This window comes from Macrotis lagotis, chromosome 3 (assembly GCF_037893015.1).
Source record: "Macrotis lagotis isolate mMagLag1 chromosome 3, bilby.v1.9.chrom.fasta, whole genome shotgun sequence".
NCBI classification, from domain to species: Eukaryota; Metazoa; Chordata; class Mammalia; order Peramelemorphia; family Peramelidae; genus Macrotis; species Macrotis lagotis.
The window spans coordinates 244,105,547-244,120,561 of record NC_133660.1 but is presented as its reverse complement, the minus strand read 5'-3'; the positions used below and the strand labels follow the sequence as shown (position 1 = coordinate 244,120,561).

At 37.4% G+C, this 15,015-nt stretch overlaps 1 long non-coding RNA gene across 2 annotated transcripts in view; it reads left to right on the top strand.

Annotated features, from left to right (window-relative positions):
• LOC141516509 (uncharacterized) overlaps nucleotides 1-14,528 on the top strand; it is a 32,175-nt gene extending 17,647 nt beyond the window's left edge. For both annotated transcript variants that reach the window (XR_012476716.1, XR_012476715.1), the window contains 2 exons: nucleotides 13,248-13,324; nucleotides 13,606-14,528. This is a non-coding gene — a long non-coding RNA (uncharacterized LOC141516509). The remainder of the gene's footprint in view (nucleotides 1-13,247; nucleotides 13,325-13,605) is intronic.
• Nucleotides 14,529-15,015: the final 487 nt, after the last annotated feature.

Below are 15,015 nucleotides of genomic sequence, written 5' to 3'. Positions count from 1 at the left end.
TAATCCAATGCCTTTCTTTGATTTACAAAGTGAGGAAACTGAAGCCCAGAGAAGTTAAATAACTTAGCTAAGATCTCACGGCTAGTGAGTAATAGTTAATTCAATTTAAAATCCAGCTTTGCTAATTGTTCTGTCCATGTGGCCTTGGCTTAGACATCTTCCCTATGGGGTTTCCTTATGTGTAATTTGAGATAGATTAGTTGATCTTGTTAGTTCTAAAGTCCATCTTCCCACAAAGATGGCTCCACAGAAAAAGCCATCAGACATTTATGTGAATTCCTTTAGGGTAGAAATAGTTGCATTATTTCTATTTGTATTCCCATCACCTAGCACAGCACTTGGCTAACAGTAGATACTTAATAAATGACTTGATTAATTAATTGATTAATGACCCTTGCAAAGCACAAGATAGCATCTAAATGGGGCTTAAGGTGCTAGGGCTAGTTGATTAAAATATAACACTTTGCTTGCTCAGTGCAAACCACCAACATAATGATAAAGTTCAACAGCCTAGAAAATATTCTAAAAAATATGCACCTGTCTTGTGCAATTAAAAATGATTCTTTTCAAGTCCAGCCAAGTTTCCCCCCTTTAATGATCTCATTACATAGAGAAGTCATGTTTTCAAAGTAGACATTACATTAGCATCAGCGTTTCTGAACTGACAAACAAATTAGGTGAGCTGCAATCTTGAGATAGAACAGCAATAATGACCACCAACACTACCAACCTACAAAGACAGGAAAATGGAGGACAATGACAGGGGAAAAAGAACAATGGACAAGGCCTGTGTTCCAAGACCATTTTCTGTGTCAAATCATACTCTTTAAACCACTCATTATTTTTTTTTCCCCATCTATATAGTCCTCTTTATCCAGGTTATTGGCTTGAAAAACAAAACTTCTATGGCTGATTCTATTCCTACCTTTTTTGATGACTTCCCATTGTCAACTTCCTCATCATAGGAATCTCATAAAACTCTACTCCTGGTCCCTCTTTCTTTTCCCTCTACACTTCCTTCTTTGGTAATCTGCTATTTCTTCATTAACTTTCAAATCATCTATCTATCTATCTATCTATCTATCTATCTATCTATCTATCTAATCTATCTATCATCTATCTATCTATCTATCTTTCATCTATCTATCCATGTATATCTAGATCTATCTATATCTAGAGCTATATAATTCCATTCATGATCAGTACACTCTATCACACAGTATGATCATAGTAGATACCTAGAATAACTCAGATTTCCATGATTCAAATTTCTACCATCAGAGAAAAACCTCAAAAGCAAATCTGTCTTATAATGATCATTGATCATTCCATATTGTTATATGTTGTTTGGAGGTGGGAGAGGAGGAAAAGAATAATCAACAGAAGCCAGGTCACAAGATCTGATGTATTCAGTTCATTACCATAAGGTGGAAAGAGCTCTATCATAAACTCTGAAATTCTCTCTCTCTCTCTCTCTTCTCAGAACATACCACACTGATTCCTTTTCTCAAAACAAACATACATTTATGATCACTTTAAAGACTTCTACAATTTAAGGATTATTTTACAGGTAGCTAGGTGATACAGTAAGTCAGGAATTCAAATCTGGTGTCAGATTTTTAAAAAATAAGGCAAGTCATTTAATCTTTTTGTCTCCATTCTTTCACCTATAAAATGGAGATAATAAATGGCACATGGATCCCAGAGTTATTGTGAAGATCAATTAAGAGAAGTTCTGTACAAAACTTAAAGTATTATATAAATGACTATTATTATTATCATCATTCAAATGCAAACCATCCAGACACACTCTATACAATCCAATGACTCACTTCCTTTCAATACTTTTTCATGTGCAGAAAATAGCAATTGCCAAGTTGGAAGGGGCTTCATAAGCCATCCAGGCTATCCTCTACACAAAAATTCCTTGTAATAGACATGGAGTTATTCAGCTTGCTTAAAGATCCCAATGGTAGAGGAGTCTAGTATCACCTGAAGTACCCCCTTCCTCTTTTGGGGTAACTCTAAGTGCTATTTCTTACATTAAGTCAAATTTTTCCTCCTTACCACTTCTACTTAATGTTCCAAATTCTGTCTTCTGTAACCAATAAAACAAGTCTACTCTTACTTTCACTTGATAGTTTTTGAGTATTTTGAGTAGGCAGAGATTTTTCTTTTCTTCTCTAGGCTAAATATCCCCAAGTTATTTCAAGATCTCTCTAAAGTCAGACTTCTGAATCAAAATCACCATTTGAAGGGACTTTTAAGTATACAGGATGCACTGCATATAATTGTTTCCTCTTGAAACTTTGGGAAGTGGGGAAATGATCTCCCTGGAGGGGGCACATGCTCTTCCATGTTCCCCTCTCAGCTCCAAAAGGTCATCTACTCCAATGCCTTTGACTTACAAAGTGAGGAAACTGAAGCCCAGAAAAGTTAAGTAACTTAGCGAAGATCTCATGGCTAGTGAATAATAGTTAATTCAATTGAAAAGCATCCAAAGCATCTGACAATATTCTTATTACAATTTCCAGATGTGTATTTCTGAGGTTCAGCTGAGAATGACACATAGACATCTTTCCAATACCTTAAATTCAGCATGTTCAAAACTGACCTCATCCTACTCCCCTCCCCTGTCAATCTGTCACTTCTCTCTTTCTTTGGATTGTACCATTATTCTCTCAAGAAATCTAGACTCAAAGCATTTAAAATCTAGGTTTGATTCTCATATCTCTTTCACCCTCCACCCAAGATTCCATCTCTTTCTCCTGGATCTCATCACATAAGGTCAAGCCCCACCCACCCACCCTTTGCTCCAGCTATTTTAATTAACCCCTCTAACAAGATTAGCAAATCATAGATTTAAAATTGTAGGAGACTTTTGAGGCTTTCAAGTAGATGTGTGGATATAGGTAGATGGAGTAGCTAGGTGGTACAGTGGGGAGACCAGACCGCTGGGTTTGGGATTAAGAAGACTCATCTTCCTAAGGTCAAATCTGGCTTCAGATACTTACTAACTGTAAACATGGACAAGTCACAGTTTGCCTCAGTTTCTCATCTGTAAAATGAATTCAAAAAGGAAATGGCAAGCCATTCTAGTATCTTTGCCAGGGAAACCTCAAATGGGATCACAAAGAGCCAGACATGATTGAAACAATTCAACAGCAACAAAATAGAGATAGAGAGATAGATTGATAGATACAAAATAGAGATAAAGGCAGTAATAGCTGGGGAAATCAGGAAAGACCTTAAAGGTAGTTAGTCAAATTAATCCTGAAGGAGGATAGGAATTCTAAGAGATGGAATGAGGAGGAAGTATATTCCAGGGATGAAACCATCTATGCAAAGTTCCTAATATATAGAATACCTTATATAAGGTTACACTTAGTCTAACAAATGTCTCATTCTTCAAACAGCTCCTGAAGCCCTACATTCTCCATAAAGTAAACACAGAAGAACCAGAGAAGTTCACAGTTCTGTCTCACTTACATGACTACCTTTCCCATCACCTTCCGCAATGGCTTCCTGCCAACACAAACCCATTCCCATGAATAAAACTATGGAACAGAGCATGACCTTCCAATGGCAGGACAATGCAATTATGTTGCATGAATATAATCTCTTGACCTGAATTCAAAACATATTTGCTATGTATTTTCATATACTTAAAAAAAGACTATAAACATCCTCATGGTCTGTGACTGGTTAGGGCACGATGCTAATTAGACCAAGGGCCTGCATCTGCTCTTAATTAGCTGCTCCATGGCCACACACAGCAGCCTAAGCCATGTCACAGATGCTCCTCCTTGCTCACAAGAGGGGACCAGGTGAGGAAGCATTTAAATCAGCACAAACTCATTGCTATGACTAAAAAGAATCCAACTAAGTCCCATTCTGGCCATTTTGCTCCCCCACTCAAAAACCCTCTGATGGCTCCCCATTGCTCATCACACACACACACACACACACACACACACACACACACACACACACCATATATATATATATATATATATATATATATATATATATACATATACACATGGTGTATATAATATAATATAATTTGATATACATATATCATGACCCAAAAGTCCTCAAAATGTGCATATCCATTGACTCAGTGATAATAAGTGATATTACTACTAATTACTACTGTACTCCAGAGGAAAAAAAGAGGGAAAGGAGTTGTATTAAATATATATTTAATACAAATCCTTTCTCTTTTTATATATATATATGTATATACATATATATTTATATATATATAGTCTTAAGCTTGGCTTTTAAGACATTCCAAAATAGGATTCACACTTGTATTTCTAGTGACCCTTTCTTTAATCACTCTGCACTCTGAATCATCGTCTGAAAGCTGTCAAAGTGATTTTCTTCAAGCATATTTTTACATTTATATGTACACTATATATGTATAATACATCATTTATATATTATATGCATGTATAAGATGTACAACTAAATACCTGTAACATGATACATGCACATACATATGCTTATATTAAACTTCTCAAAGGAAGGAGAATTTTTTATTTCTGGTGCTTAGTGAGTTAGTGGTACACAGAATGAATGATCTTAATAAATGATTTTAATTTTTTTGGGGGGGTGGTTGTAGGACCATGGGATAAAGTACCTTGCCCCTGGTCACACAGTTAGGTAAGTATTAAGTGTCTGAGGGCACATTTGAACTCAGGTCCCCCTGACTAGCTGGGGTTCTATTCACTGCATCCTCTAGCTGCCCCAAATAAATGATTCTTTCTTTCTTTCTTTCTTTATTTGTCTACTCACTTTTTATTTATTTATCTATCCATTTATTTATTTATTTGTTTGTTTGTTTTTGTTAGGGTTTTTTTTTTGTAAGGCATTGAGGTTAAGTGGCTTGCCCAAGGCCACACAGCTAGGTAATTATTAAGTGTCTGAGGCCAGATTTGAACTCAGGTCCTCCTGACTCCAGGGCTGGTGCTCTATCCACTGTACCACCTAGCTGCCCCTAATAAATGATTTTAAATAGAATGGAATACCTTTCACATCATGCAGATAAGGTGAGTGATACAGAAGCCCATTTTACAGATGTTGAAGAGCTACCCCATGGGTAGGAGTCACAGCCAAAAGCAGAACCCTACTCTTCAGATCTCAGGTTTAGGGATTTCCCAACAATATCTATTTGATATTAGCAAAGTAGAATAAGTAGAATAGAGACTGGAGAGCTGAATTTGGAATCAGACAGACAAGGTAAGTCCTTTCTCAGATGCTTACTGGCTGTGCACCCCAGAGAACACAACTCCTATGGGTTGGCCGAGTTGTTTTAATGCCAAATGTACATTTGCCTAAAAGACTATTTTATGGATAACTCACACAGAACAAATGCCTTGAACATAGTCCTTACTTAATTACTGTTGGTTGACTGCTTTACTAGAAAGAGAATTATTTTAACAATAATTTTGTCAGTGACAAAAATGATTCATTCTGGTCAAAAGTGGAAAAAATGCAGCTTAACTTGGATCCTTTACATTAAGATAGATTCTCAATCATTAGTGAGTTATTCAACTCTTTTCTTCCTACTGATTGGGCAGCTATTAGTCCAAGACAGTGTAGGACATCACCAACAAAAGGGATCAAAATAGGGGATAGGTGCAAGATTGCCCAACAGGGTATGCTTACTTCAAAGAAGGTGCTATGCTCTATGAGCAAAACAGCAACTCAGAAAGACACCTAAGATGGGCAAAGTTAGAGACATCTCCATCCCAGATGTTTCTTTGGACCATTTGTGCCCATTCTATGTAGAACCTTCTGAGCATGTATTAGTCTCATCAATCAGAGATGGATACACTGTACATTGACCCTGTTGTTAAAGGACAAACAACAATGACCCAGGACAAGTCCTAGCCTATTTTATTATTTTTAAGAACAGTATCATAATAATAGCATCTTCTTTAAAGGGTTGTTGTGAGCATCAAATGAGATAATATACATAGAGCTTTTGCAGACCTTATGATTTTCTATATAGATGTTAAATGTTTCATCAGCACTTCCAGTTAGAAATCAGATTTTAGACATGTAAGTTCTAGTTATATCTATATTCAATATAACTACCACTTCCTTACCTTGAGGACCCCCTAGTCTGGTAAATAAGTATTCTCCAATGAAAACCAGTTTAATCCAGGAGTACAATATTTTTACCTCTGGCTTCTTTGTTTCAAATGAAAACAAAATTTATATTGGAGGGCATGGGTGGGCAGTGGGAAAGGTTCAAAGAATATGTGGCAGTGTAACCAGAATATGAAAAAAGAGGCAGCCAGATGCATAATATATCATGTCTTGGAGAGTAGAATAGAGGAGTGAGCAGAAGAGGGTCACTTTCCCACTTTGCTTGGGGAGATTCCCTATGGAGATAAATCTCTGTAACACTGTTTAAAAAAAGGTTTTCTTAATAAATATTGCAAGGTTGGAGCTAATGTGATTTCAGCCTGGGCTTTAATCTAAACAAAATAAAATATTCTACAGTGATTATTTTTTCATTGGACAAAAGCCTTTCAGCATTGGCTTCCAATTTTTAACCTTTGTATTTATAGACCATGTTAATTTAATTCAGCAGTTTCTCCTTCAACTTGGTTCCAAAGCAGTCGGGTATTTACATTTCATGATTTCAAAGCCTTTCTGCTCTGCTGATCTTACATTCACAAGGAAAGCTTTTTCCCCCTTCCTTTTCCCCCCATCCCCATTGTGGAAATGAAAAGGATCCAAAAAATCATGTTGACATAATCTGAGACATGGACAACAGTTCCACTTAACTGTTTTTATACCCCCAGAAAGATGCTTCATCTTGGTCCATGGAGTCTGGATATCAACTGCCCTGATAACCTTTGGTGAAGCAAACTCACTAGGTGGAAAGATGACTGGACTTGGAGTCAGGGAGCCCTGGGGGTTACCCACTGCCACTTACACCGCTTAGGGCCTTGGACAAGCAAGAGGATTGCTCTATGATCTGTGGATTCTTTTCAGTTCTAGATCCATGACCCTATTTTGATCCCTTTTGTTGGTGATATCCTACATGGTCTTGGGCTAATAGCTGCCCATTCAATGGCAAAAATAGGGTTGAATAACTCACTAGTGATTGAGAAGCTATCTTAATGTAAAGAATCCAAGTTAAGTTGCATTTTTTCCACTTTTGACCAGAATAAATCATTATTTGTCATTGACAAAATTATTGTTAAAATAATTCTCCTTTCTAGTAAGGCAGTCAACCAACAGTCTGAGTAAAGGCAATGTCCAAGACACTGCGCTAAGGACTGAGATACAAAGAAAGGCAAAAGACAGTTCCTGTTCTCAAAGATCTCACAACCTCAAACAACATGTAAACAACTATGTACAACTGAACCATCTAAAGGATAAATTGGAAATAATCTCAGAGGAGAAGGCATTGTCATTAAGGGAGATTGGGAAAGGTTTCTTTAAAAATAGGATTTTAGTGGGGCGGCTAGGTGGCACAGTGGATAAAGCACTGGCCCTGGAGTCAGTAGTACCTAGGTTCAAATCTGGTCTCAGACACTTAATAATTACCTAGCTGTGTGGTCTTGGGCAAGCCACTTAATCCCATTTGCCTTTCAAAAACAAACAAAAAAAAGATTTTAGGGTTAGGGGCAGCTAGGTGGCATAGTGGATAAAGCACCGGCCTTGGAGTCAGGAGTACCTGGATTCAACTCCAGTCTCAGACACTTAATTACTTAGCTGTGTGGCCTTGGGCAAGCCACTTAACCCCATTTGCCTTGAAAAAACATAAGAAAAAAAAACTAAAAAAAAATAGGAGTTGAACTGGAATGTGAATAAAGTCAGGGAAGCCAGGAGGTAGAAATGAGGAAGGAGAAAATGTCAGGCATGGGTGAAAATTAATGAAAATACATAGTCAGGAGAAAGATGGTCTTAGGAATGGTAAAGAAACCAGTAATTCTTGCTTTTATTGTAATATATTCAGTGATAAGTAAGGTATAAGACTGAAAAGGTATGAGGGGATCAAGTTATAAATAGTTTTGAATGCTAAATAGAGAACTGTATAGTCATACTGGAGGTAATAGAGAGCCACTGGAATTCACTGAATAAATAATAAAGGGGGGAGGATGATATAGTTAGGCCATTACTTATCAATTTGTCAAGTAAAGGGAGGAGAGACAGGGATGGAGAGACACTCAAGGCAGAGACACTGATTGTGCGAGTTCAGGCAAGAGGTAATGAGGTGGTAGCCATGTCAGGAGAGAAGGAGGTTTATTCTTGAGATGTTGCAAAGGTAGAATTGATAGAACTTGGAAGTATATTGGAGATGAAAGGGGAGGGGAAATTAGGAATCCATTAAAACACATAGGTTGCTAGCTTGAGTAACTGGGAAGATGATGGGAGAGTTTGAGGGGAAGTAAGTTCAGTTTTTGATGTGTTGAGTATAAGATGTCTATGAAACTTCCAAGTCCAGATGGTCATAGGCAGTTAGAATTATGAGACTAAAAGTCACAAGAAAGGTTAGGCTCAGATAAGTGGACATGAGCAATGTTTATGTTAATTGAACTCAAGGGAGCTAATAAGATCACCAAGTGAAACAGTACAGAGGAAGAAGAGAAAAAGGCCCATGACAGAGCCCTGGGCTATACCTACATTTAGCAGACATGCCTGGATGAAGATCCAACAAAGGAGACAGGGGAAAGATGTCTAGAGGTAATCATGTATGTGTAATGGATAGAGTGATAGATTTGGCTTCTGAAAAAAATGTGCTTTCAAATCCTCAGCCTCTAACTAGTTGTGTGATCATGGTAAGTCATTGAACTTCTCCTTGCTTGAATCTGCACTTCTATATTAGGGATAAAAAAATAGTGCCAGTCTGATGGTGTTGTGATATTGATCTTGAGAAAATGCATGCAAAATAAATCTCAGCACCTCTCCCTTCTCTCTCCAAGTTCTAAACAAAGACCTCAGCTGAGGAGAAGTAAGTGCAAGAGCCAAAAGACTTTCTGAACATCTGTATCCACTGTCATTAGGACATCATCTTTGAGTAGTTCTTTTCAACAATGAAGATAATTTTGGATCAAGTCATCCACAGCCTCTTATCCAGTCCCCTGGTAGGCTGGTTGATAGCAGTTAAAGGTTAAGCCTGTCTTCAAAAAAAAAAAAAGAGCCATGTTAATTGGCCCTACAAAGATTAAGCCATAGAAACCCTCGTTTAGTTCTTGCTAACTGAACTATTTCACACATACTGATGTTTTGGAGTCTTTGGCTGAATAAAAGCCATATGTAAAAGACTTGGTGATCAATGAACTACAATCTCAGTATGACTTAGTAATGAAACAAAATCAAATTTAGTGGCAGAATTCATTGAGAGATGTAGTATTCATGACATAGAAGATGATGTCACCACTGTACTTCATTCTGGTCAGTATATAGCTGGAATATTGTATTCATATTGCAGACCCATATTTAAGGTAGTCAGTTGGCAAAGAGGATAAAATGATGCATTTGATTTCATTTTGGGGGGTTTTTTTTAGGTTTTTGCAAGGCAAATGGGGTTAAGTGGCTTTCCCAAGGCCACACAGCTAGGTAATTATTAAGTGTCTGAGGTCAAATTTGAACTCAGGTCCTCCTGAGTTCATGGCCCGTGTTTTATCCACTGTGCCACCTAGCTGCCCCTGATGCATTTGATTTCTAGAAGATCTGAATTCAAATCCTGTAACTGATATTTCCTAGTGGAGTAATATTGGGCAAGTCACTTAACCTCTCTAGCCTCTGATTCCTCATCTGTAAAATGGAAGAGAAACAGAGACAGAGAGTCAGAGACAGAGAGAATATAGAAGGGCAATCATTTCTGCCATCTGAAGTTGACCCTGCCAGCTTTGCTTCATTGAACTGCACAACAGATTGGGTCACAGGCTGGAAAGAAGCAGCTGCCCTCTGATCCTCTCCCACATCTACAATTCAGATGATTCCATCCCATGATGAAATCTCCCTTTTCCATGCTCTGTGAGCATCGATTACATGGAACACAAAATCTAATCCTTTATTTTTTACTATTATGTCACTCACTGGAAGTTTAAAGTGCGGGGGTTGTCTCCCCAATTGTAGTAGAAGAACCAGGAAAGGTAAAATATTTCTGAAAGTTCAAAAAAAGTCTCAGCTCTGCAATGCATTGTCAAGGGATTGCCAAGGACTGTTTGACAAGGGGCAAAAAGTCAGTCTGTGTCAGAAATGGGACTTGAACCCAGATCTTCTTAATTCTGGGATTGATTTTCTATTCACTATTCCATGATGCTTCTCTCTACTGTTTTATGTCCCTTAACATTGAAAAAAACTGATTCATATCTTGCCAATTGCATAATTATCTGGGATTGTGTCATCCCAATTAGACAAGTCTTTATTAAATTTTTGTCTAACTGGGATGACACATAATCACAAATAATTATGTTTACATTTGGCAAGATATTGAACATAGTGACAAAAGTGAAATAGTTTCTGCCCTCAAGGAACTTATACTCCACCAAAATGTGGTCAGGCCATAATTTGTTTTCATCCTATTCCTCAAAGACTTCATCTGGGGATTTGTGTTCTTTATGATGTCAAACCAAGAAAATAGAATCAAAAGGAAACTCCTAACTCAGTACAATATTTATTTTCATCAAAAGATAGTTGCAAAAATGCAAAAGTACTCCATTCATACTTCTGTAAGAAGATATTCTGTGATCCTCAAGAAATTCCATAATATTTGTTATGAACATCTGAAAAGCCAGTTAGAAATATTTGATCCTTTTGTCCAGGGCTCTTGGCGTTGGAAGAGATTTTAAATGTCATGTGATCTAGTCTTCAAGATAAAGAAACTGAGGCTCAGAGTTAGCAAACAGAGCCATGCCAAGAACTCAGTGCTGATAGAAATGGACATTTCTGGAGGTGATCCTCAAATCATATCATCGCTAAAAGGATCAAGCTTATATCATTGATGTCTTCTCCTTCTTTGCCCTAAAGTATCTTGTCTGGTAACCATGGCTTAGTAGATAAAAGGCTGGCATTAAAGCCAGGAAGTCTGGGTTCAAGTCTCACCTTTGAATTATATTGACTCCATGACCCTAAGCAAGTCACTTGCCTATCAGTTCTCTAGAGAACTTTCAAAGAGTGAGGCAAAGACAACCTCATTGTTAGAGTGAATTTCTTCACTCAGGAATTTCATCTATTAGTAGAATCTCAGGTACAGGTGCTATTCATTCAGGGTTCAAGAGGTTCACATTTTCTCAAAATCTGAGTAGGGTCATTAACAATAACATTCTCAGGAAGAATCAAGATATCAAAACAAATAGGGGAAAGGATGAATTGACAGTTTTCTTGTTCATTCTACAAAGAAATAAATCTTTCATTGTCCAGCTTATGTCCAAGAAAGCATTTCTGTTTTTAGCTTCAGTCAGCTTACACAGAAAAAGTCCAGTCTCTCAACTTGCTCTTAGACTTTCCAAAAAGAGGAAAGACAGAGAAAAGGGGGGAAAAATAAGAGCAAAAAGAATGATACCTTGATCACTGAGATGATTTGGTGACATTGAAATGCACCAACTAAAGTACTGGATCCCTAGTCAAGAAGACCTGAGTCAAAATTTGGTCTCAAACACTTCCTAACTATGTAATACTGGGCAAGTCACTTAACCTATTTGCATTTGCCTCAATTTCCTCATCTGTAAAATAATAATAGTCCCTAGCTTTCATTGTTACTATGAGTATCCAATCAGATAATCTTTGGACCTGGCACAAAGCTTGTTCTATATAAACATTTTAAAAATTGAAAAAACTGATTACTGGATGATGTGAATGACTATCAGTTGGTATAGAAGGAACAAGAATTAGGGATTCCCTTCAATAACCTCTCAGTAGGTGGAATTCTGGACAAAAATATTATGCAAAAATATACACATATATGTATGTTCTATGTGTATTATATATACTTTATATTTATATGTAAACCCACACATACCCATGTTTTTATTTCTCCTGATTATCCAACTCAGTAGCCATGTTTTATAAAAGCTGTTCATATCCCCATCTGACACAGCTATAAACATTTAAATAACACAGCAAACGCACAGCATCAACATTATCATCACCATCACTCACTGATGGAAACAAGGAATTCCCCTAATTGAACTCTCCACTGTGAAATGCATTTTAATGAGGATCTTGGAGAGAAATTCATGAGAATTTCCAGAGCCTTCCATCCTTAAAAAGTGACAGGTTTCATAGGGGTTATGGGAGGGTGTGTGGAAAGGGGATGTGGGCAAGGTACCATTGATTCTTTTCCATTTAAGGTGTTAATTATTTGATTTTCTCTTGATTGACTTTTTCTTGGATCAGTTCTTTGTATAAAAAAAAATGATTTCCAAAATGGAGCTTAGACACTTTGGGTCATATTATTGTTGTGTTCAACAATTCACAACAGGTATTTCTATCTAAACTTCATATAAGGGATTACTCTCATTTCTTCCTTTTCTATTAATTGCCTGTAACAATGTATAAAACCGACAAAAAAGAATTATAAATTTAGAGATGGAAAGACATCAGCAGCCATTCACTCCAACTTTTTTATTTTATAGATGAAGAAACTGAAGAAGAGAGGGAGCATGTAACTTATTCAACATCACAGATGGCATCAGAGCTAGTATTCTATTTTTAAAAAAATTCTCTTTAAAATATCACTGATGTTTCATTAAAAGCTAAATCAAATATTAAGTAAAATTTGTGCTAGAAATAGTAAAGGAAATATTTAGGAAATTTAGAGGTCATCAAGTCTGTGATGTTTCTTTTATTCATGAGCAAACAGGCTAAGAAAGGTTAGGTGACCTGCCCAAAGTAGCAGAGGTGGGATTTGAAGAACCTAGCTGGCTCCTCTGCTCTTTCCAATAATTGCTATAGCTAAGCTAAATGCTTAATCCAGACCATTATCATCTCATTTCCTCTCTACATCTATATATGGTTAGTCAATGAATGATGACCATACCACAAGGTATACAGTACCCCTTACATATAAACAACGGCTGAAGCCTTGGTTGAATATTCCTCAGACATATTCCAGCTATTTAGGTGATCTGCCATGGTTGCAATGAGTCTCTCCTCACTACTGCCTCACAGCATCCCTAGGTTCCTTTCAAGCCTAGTTAGAGTTTAACCTCTAAACAGAATTTTTCCTGATCTCATTAGCAATTATTCTTGAATTTCTTCTATTTCAGGTCTTCTGGATCCCAGAAGCTCCCCTGTGCCACAAATGATTGCTTTCATTCCTGGAGGAGAATGAGTTCAAAACAAGGTAAGAAGATTTGGGCTTCCCCCCCTCATTTTAAGACTCCATTTAGCAGTTGAACAATTTTTAAAGGTTAGAACTCTTTAATGTCTAGGGATTTTCCAAAGAGATTTAAGACCATCCTCTAGAAAGATACTCATATAAAAAATATCAGGACAGCTATTTATTTCCTTTAGCACAAAAAATGCTTAAAACACAAATACCTAAACTTTCCCAAGAGGTAGGAAAGACTCTGGGATACATGCAGGACTGCTGCATAGATATTTGATTTTCTCTCTGATCTGCAGTGTCTCATAGACTACAATGGAATGAAAAGACCGAAACAAAATGTCCTTGGACTTTATTGGCCTGCCTTGGACTTTATCGTTTCAGCTACAAAAGCTTCTTGGAAATAGATCATACTCTTCTTTGAGAAGCCCTGCTGTTGCAAGACTCATCCCCAGTTGGCAGCATCTGATTCTTTTCTCCCAAGCTGGAGAAGTAAATATCTCAGGATGACTGTTCAACACCCATGTTCAAGGAGAGAAACAGAAAGAAGAGGTGTCCAGGGACTTGAAATCTTGGCTCAGGCTCTCTTAGGCAAGCACGTGTTGTACATGTGTGTCTGTGTTTGTGTGTGTAAGCTATCACTACCATGGAAGGAGGAGTAAGGGAGACAAATTCCCTTTCCATCCCATATTGAAAGCTCAAAGTAACGCTGCAGGAATCCCAAGCCACAAGTTTTTTTTTTCCAAGCCACAAGTTTAAGGAGAAAAAGAATGAGTAGCAAGTAGCTTTTTTGTCTCCTATTCAATCTTACTTTGTGATCCTTTTTTTCTACTGAATTGTCAATCATCTTTGGCACAGCCCCACAACTAGGTAGTTATAGGATACAGACAGTAGTATTCAGTGATACCTACAGCTTAAAGTTACTTGCCTAGAAGTGAGACTTGAACCCAGGCCTTTCTGATCACAAGCCTGGCTATTTATCCATTCTACCGTGCTGCCTCTCCTAGCATAATAGGTACCTAATAATTATTTATTGCACTGAAATTACTTTGGATTCATCTGTAGAACAGTCACTTAACCGAAAGTTCTTATTTCAGAAATAAGAGGATGGAAGACCAGAAGGGAGGAGGAAGTGGCAGAGTTAACCATTTCTTTCTTTCAGATCAGTCCCTTTCCCTGGGCCCTCTATTAGCCACTGGAATATTTCCTACCTGAGCTTCCATTTTCTCCTTCCTGTTTCATGAAAATGTTTAAAGGGTTTTTTTTAAGATGGGGGTTCCTCAGGAGGCCTATCAGGCCAAGTCAGATCATAACTGTAGTGCTTCTAAACATTTCCCTTCCCTGATTCTTCCAAAGAACAACAAAACTCTCATTCTTAGCTAGAAGGACATTATTTTAAATCAGGAAAGACATTTTTTAAAATCCTATTAGAAAAGAAACTGCAAGTTGAATCATGATGGGAATGGGACTCCAGTGCCACCTTTCCTCAGCAATAACCTGGCTTTGGGCTTGATCCTAAGGGACATGGTTCACTATCACATGAAATAGAAAAATGTTCCTTTTATCCTGTAAACCAGTGCACTGGACTGGGGTATCAAACACAGTCAGTTTGCCGAGCTATATCTTTCCAGCATCTAGACCTTTCCCTTCCCTTCCTTTCCTCTCCCTGTCTTCTTAATTGAGCAAGATAACTTCCCACCTCATCATTC